General features: G+C 36.5%; 1 long non-coding RNA gene across 1 annotated transcript; it reads right to left on the reverse strand.

Annotated features, from left to right (window-relative positions):
* Positions 1-3,287: 3,287 nt before the first annotated feature.
* On the reverse strand, positions 3,288-4,106 carry LOC311291226. Its single transcript, XR_014627520.1, has 4 exons — positions 4,043-4,106; positions 3,798-3,862; positions 3,638-3,709; positions 3,288-3,554 (listed from the first exon to the last, which is right to left on the reverse strand). It is a non-coding gene; the product is annotated as an uncharacterized lncRNA (long non-coding RNA).
* Between the last annotated feature and the right edge of the window lie 3,126 nt (positions 4,107-7,232).

Consider the following 7,232-nt stretch of genomic DNA (forward strand, 5'->3'; position numbering starts at 1 on the left):
GAGGGCAGCAATTGTATTCATAATGTCAAAATAAAACCGACGTAATGTTACTTGAAGGCATTATAGCAGACTATTCCTGCCAAACTTATATGGTTGCAGTTAGTGTTTCTACAGTAAATCCATGGTGAATGTTGCTGATCTGTGGACACTGATAGTTCATTCATGGCACAATGTTTCTTCCAGGTTTCCATGTCAGCGCTGTTTGATCCGTTAATAACGGAGAAATATGAATGCTTCTCACTAGATCTCGCAGCGATGTTATTACTTCTGTCAGTTCTGTGGCGGATTCAAATGCTTTCTTTACTGCATCTCTTATTAGCGCTGTGTAGTAACAGTGTCGCATGATCACGATCGGCTCGCGCTGCACTGGTCCAAACTGGTTTATTTTGAAATAACGAAACAGCGTTACTAGAAAAAGCCTACATTATCATTATCAATAGCTGTTTATGTAATAAAATCTGAATCATTCTCGCGATTCGATGCTTCACTGGTTATTTGACGGACATTAGGTCCGTCAGACTGGAGAAATTTTAGCGGTAACGTGACCAGAAATATTTAAGACCTATCGAATCGGAATTTAAGACATTTTAATACTTTTTAAGGCCTTTTATTAGGAAAACTTTATTTAAGACATTTTAAGACTTTTTAAGGACCCGCGGCCACCCTGTATTATAAAAGCATACATCTAGCTTACACATTTACCCAAATTATCATACGCCTGTTTAACCGAAGTTAATTTGGGTGTGTTTCTCCATCCCCAACATCCCTGATGAGAACGTCGGTCTCCTTGGCTGTGAACCGCTCCTCGCGTGCGCCTGGCAAATCCGCCGTTATAATAGGAATCCGCTTTAGAACAAGCGCGCCTGCTCTTAAAGGGAATGTGAGATGACGCTCTGATTGGTTTATTTCACGTTACGCCCAAACCACACCTATGAATAATGAAGCTACTTCAGACCAACCCCTTTTAGATTTGCGCCGGGCGCAAGAGTCATTTATCCCGCCGGGAAAATAGCAACAGCGCCAAGACCCGCCCACAAAGTTACTTGCGCTTTGCGCTTGCGTTTCAGATCGTTAAAATAGGGTCCAAAATGTTAAAAAATGTTCGTTAATGAAGGGCTGTCAATTATAACAAATATCAGACAGCAAAAATAAACATGAGTATCATGACAAAAACTTTGGAAATTTGTAAAAATGAACATTAAGCTTGAAACCAGCACTCCTGTGTAACAAAAAAAGGACCAAAAATGTGTATTTTACAAGTAAAAAATATTCATCACTGAGTCACTGTAGTTCATATTCAGTTAAGCGGCTGAGCCCTCCTAAAAGAGCCGCAATGTGGATAATAACTGGCTCTCATGTATTTCAAAGAAGAGTGCCTGCTTTTTTAGATGCACTATATATTTTATGTTTCCGATGTGTATAAGAGTTCTTCACTTCTTTTTTTTTTTTTTTATGTGTGTATAGCACACTTGTGGGCATAAAGTTAGAGGCATTAGGGTCTTTCTGGTATTATGAAACTATAAGACTTTAAAGTGAAGACTTCACAAAGACATAATTACCTCATTCCGAGTTACTTCACAGCTATGCTAACCAGGAGGAAATTAGAAGAGCACAGGAGACAAAAGTCACTGGTTACAGGCATTTAAACCAACCAGCTGGCCTACCAGCATCGCAATATGGCCAACTCCCTGTAGACCATGATCTGAGCTGGCTTAAGACCAGACTCAAACTATGACAGACGATAGGTCCTATGTAGGACTGTTCACTGTTTACTGAGGCCCAACTAAGCTGTTTGTTCCTTTACTGGGTCCGAAGAGGGCTGCAGATGGCATGGAAGGGCGAGAAGGACAGGCAGTGGAGCCTAACATCACGCCCCAGAAAACCTCAATTAGGATTAGCATCAGTGAGTCCATCCAATGGAAGATTAGAGATTCTCTCCTGGGATAGAGCCAAGCTTCAACAATCAAGATGGTCTTACCTTGAATAAACTTCAAAAACATTCCACGATAAAACAAACTCATAGTTTGAGCATTTAAAAGTCTACACTGTTAGACTTTTCAAGGGTTTTTTACAGTAACTTACTGGCAACACTGTTGCCAGTAAGTTACTGTAATTAAGAGTTACAGTACCAAACCGTATTTCAGTTTTGTGTAATACAGTGCATTACTGTAAAAACGAAGCTAATCAGTACAGTGCATTACTGTAAAAACGAAGCTAATCAGTACACTAATGTAATTATTTTTATTTGTACTAAATATAAATTAGATTTGATAATTTTGATATATGAATAATTTAATTTTTATCCTACATAAGTACTACTTTCATACAAACCAATCAGACAAAGTTATCACAAAATATATATATATTTTTTTTAAACATTTCATATATATCACAAAATAAACATGCCAATGCTGGAAATGATGTGTGACATTTTTACACATTAATGGATGAGTTTAGAGACAACATTTTTTGTGTTAATTTTAACTCATTCATTGTGTTAATGATTTTAACAAAGTAAATATGTCAGAGAGGTTAGCACAAAGATGTGTAAACGTGTTAAATTAACACATTATGTGCTGTCCTTCACTGCAAACATTTTTGCAAACATACATAAAACCATAAACAAAACATTAGCATTTGACTAAATGAATGTAGACTTGTAGAGTCATTGGTTGTTTAGCTTATACAAGTATTATAATGAAATATCAACCATTACATTCATAAAACTGCAGAATATAAATAAATTTTTAAGCAGTCAAAAAGGAAATGTCCAACACAGGACAAAACACAGTTCTTTTCACAATACAAGACACATAACCCCACCTTAAAAATAATTTCACTTATTTCCAAAAAATTGTTGGATTCATGTACACTGGTGGCCAAAAGAAGTATTTAAAGGGATAGTTCACTTTGAAATAAAATTTTGGTATGTTTTAGCTAAGTGTCTTAATGTTTTTGAAAGAAGTCTCTTTGATGCTCAAGAAACATTTCTTATTATTATCAATGTCTGACTGTCTACTCCATCTTTTATACAGCATAGGAGTAAAAATCATCATCAAAATAATCTTTAAAAAGCCAACACAATGTTTTTGTCCACCTTTGTGAATAAATGAACTTCTCCAAAGATTGGTTCCTGTTCAGAACTTGATTGACAACATCAGAGTGTTCCCTGGTCTGTGTGCGTGCCCACAAACACAAATGTGCTCAGTCCTTCAGAGGAGATCCCGGTTCCAAAACTATATGAGAGAGAGAGAGAGAGAGAGAGAGAGAGAGAGAGAGAGAGAGAGAGAGAGAGAGAGAATATTAGTGTCACATTATTTTTAACCTCCTTTTTTGTTCATTTTTATTATTATTTTCACAAAAACTTAAGAATATATATTTGTAAACAGCTTTTGTCAATAAATAGCATACAAAAGAACTAAATTAAATTATGCCAGATTCAATTTTAATACTTACAAATCCTAAATTCTGTCCAAAAATGCTGAGATCCATAGAAAGACAGACTGAAATCGATGATTTTAGCCCATTTCAGCTTGTCTGCAGTGAAGGAGTACCTGTTTGAGACAAATACACTGTAAGACACATGCAAGAAATCACTGTGTGATGATCGTTCTCCTTCCTACAGTAGTTAACCCACCTGTGCGCTGATATTAGGACCTTCCTAGTCAGGTGGGACTGCAATGGTAGAGTCTTCTGGCTAATAAAATATCTAAATAATGCAAAAATATAAACTTAAGTTGTTTAGAATGCTAGATTTGGTATGAATGAATTAGTGAGAGTTTTACTGCAGTGCTTACCTGGATACATTTAATCTGGTGAGACTGAACAAAGACAATGGTCCATCTTCTGATTGGTTCATTTGCTGTGTAATTAAGTTAGACATAATGCAAAGGTCACTTATTTGATATAAAGTTAGCCAATTTTATAAGATATTGTAAGCTACCTAGTCTGCACCAGTGGCTCAAAAGCAATTTTCACATAGCGTATTGCTAATCATTTCAGCAAACTTATCTCAAAAGATATCACAAATGGGCTGGCCTACCTCTGGAATCTTGCTAGGTCACTGGCGCGAATTGGCGCTTTGTTGCAGTTGCCTTTAAACACAAAAATGGAAGTAAATTTTAAATTCCATTTAAAAAAAAAAACCTATATGGTATAGTTTGCAAACTAATGCTAAAACTATAAAGGTTCTCATCAGTAGGCCAACATTAGGCTATAAACAGAATTTCACATTAGTTTATTCACATTTATTGTTAATGTAAACGCGTTGCTCGTTGGCATATTTTAACTCGACAATTCAATAATCTAATAAAGTGTGTAAAATGAAACGTTAGCTCAGTTTACCATGGTAAAGTTCGTTACCGCCATGTTGACGACGAGTAACGTTAGTAGGCTAATATTAACGTTATAACATAGGTTAAACTGGGCACAATCCTGTCAGCACACACAGAATGTTTTTTCTTTTTTTTTACCTTGCTTGCTGATCTCTCTCTCGGTGAAGTGAATTCCGTCTCTTCCACGGGCCAGACACGAACGTTGCGATCCAACAAAAGACAGACCCCAGTGATATTACCTACGTCTGGATGCTCTGACGCGACACGACAAATCCCAGACAGTGTAGTGATGCGCCGCGGCCGTTATATTTCTGACGTAGTCCGATACGAGTCCAAGCGCTCGCGCTATTTCTGACAAGGGATACACAGGTTTGCATTTAAAGGTCCGGTCGCTTCAATGTGTCCAATATAGACAGCCTCTGGCTATTATAGCGTTGTAGACACGCGGTGTAAGGCAAAAATTAGGAAATAAAAAGCACGATGGAATGGTGCCAGCCAGAGAGGCAGTTACGTCAAATACAGTAGTATACAGCAAATTTAAGTAAGTCTCTGTATGTGGTGTTAGACGTCACAGAAAATTCCCATGATGCAATGGGAATCACAGTTATTTACTGTAAAGAGAAATAGCAGTATAATACTGTGGGATTTAAAGTAAATAACTGTAGAAATTACAGAAAAGTCTAACAGTGTACTTGGAAGAACATATAGTTCTCAAAAGCTGGTTTTATCGATCATGAAAGTTCAAAAGAAGTAAATATTATCACAGGTTTAATTTATTGAGCCACTAATAAGCAGATAACATAAGTTCCCCTTAAATTCTTTGTGTTTACCTGCAGTAAACATTTTAATGGAAATTGCAACAGATTTTTTCACACCCGCCTCCACAACAAGTCTGTACACGTTAACACAAAAACCATTTAGTTGTCACTGATACTAATGAGCATGTTCTACAAACATGTCAAACTCATGGTTCGCACAACATCAGCGGATAAACAAAAGTGATGAGGTTGTTAACAAGTCTATTGACTTGGAGTAATCACTACTCAAGTTTGGAAACATTCCTCGGCCCTCTGTTGAAAAAGCCTTTCCTGTTCTCAGATACTTTTGTCTGCATCCAGAAGGGTATTTCAAATTAGTCTCAACATAATACTATAGCTGATGTTATGCAACTACAACATATTCTAAAGTGATTTTACATCTCTGGCACACTGATCGCTGCGCGTGGAAATGCAATACTAAATTTCAATATTAGTTTTGCACTGTGCTTTGCATGTAAACTGCATCTAAAACGGCATGAAACTGCAAGAAAACAAATAGAAAGCAAAGTTTTTGAAGAATTAGAAATTTGAGGCTTTATAGAATAGACTGAAACGCTAAAACAATAGGTAGAACTATAGATTGATAGTATTTGTTGGGAATCATGAAATTGCTCAATATGTTCATTCTATTCTGGCAAAAGTCATTTGAACATACATCAAGCCATATTATAACTTCCAAACTCTTAAGACTTAGAAGCAACAACAGAGACTAAAGCAAAACCAAGCAGCTGCAAACCAATGTGCAGACACCTGCTGACAGCTGAAATACATTAGAAAGGCCAATAGCACATATAATATCTTCTGCATACATTGACACCATCATTCTATACCTTGAGCAACAGTGATCTAGATGAGGTCTGACAGATCACCGCAAACTTCAGAGACATGTGTGCACGAGGAAAAATATTCAAGCTTTCTTTGCCACGATACCATCATTTTTAAATGACTCTCTAGAGGGGCAAATCCTCACTCAAAATGATTTATAGTATAACATTCCCGCAACCCACCGGCTACGGATTACAATATCTGCCTCCCATGTGTAAAAATCATCATCTGTGTCATGAAAAATTAAGCCAGTTAGGGTGAAAAAGTGCGTTTCAGCCAAGCTATCGTCTGTCTTTGATTGTTCGAGTCATAGCTGGAAGTTTAATTTCACGCAGCCGATCTTTTGACATAAAATTGGATTCAACGTGGGGCTTAACTAACAGGTTGCAAAAAGCAGACCCTCAAGTTAAGAGACATCAGCCATTTGCACTTTTTTCATATTCTCATACAAACATCCCAGATGAGGCTTTCGTTAGGTTGAGTCACACTGCTAGTGCTAAGGCTCTCTTGACACTGCTGCATGAGCGTGCACACGTGTGTGTTATATTGGTGAACATGGTGATGGGTGATATTCAAAATTATATGGTTACCAATACAAAATTTACATTGTGACTTTGTGAATAAATATAATGTTTTTTTTTTTTAGTTGCCTGTCACACTTCCTAACATGTGGCAGTTGACTAGGTTTATGCCTGTGACTGTGTTAAGTATGATTCATGCTTATGACAGCATAAAGTATTTGTAATATATATTTTTTTAATTTAAGCCTCATGATCAAAAATGCACAAAAGTTACACTATTTGATTAATTTCTCTTAATTACTGCTTTTGGGCCGACCTATTCAATGAATCGTGTTTTTATGTAAATAACAAAAGTTTTCTTCCTTTGGTTCGGTTCGTTCACGCTCAGATCGGCACCAAAACAATCGTTCCGAGATCAGCTGAACGAGGTGGTCTTGGCCCGAATGAAAACAAACTCTAAGAGGTTCGGTTAAGCTGAGAAAGCAATCCAATCAAATGGACCAACAAACTAAGGTTATCATAATTTATAAAAGGAAATGTATTATATAATAAGCAGCATTCTGTAAGTGAACACATTAGTTATCACAGTTGAAAACCAAAGAGCACCTCCATCATAAAATGTTGTTTAATTGCGCTTCTCAGTGCATTGCAAGAATGCTGTGTATATTTCTGTGTGTGTATATATATATATATATATATATATATATATATATATATATATATATATATATATA

Source organism: Rutilus rutilus (assembly GCF_951802725.1).
Source record: "Rutilus rutilus genome assembly, chromosome: 5".
NCBI lineage: Eukaryota > Metazoa > Chordata > Actinopteri > Cypriniformes > Leuciscidae > Rutilus > Rutilus rutilus.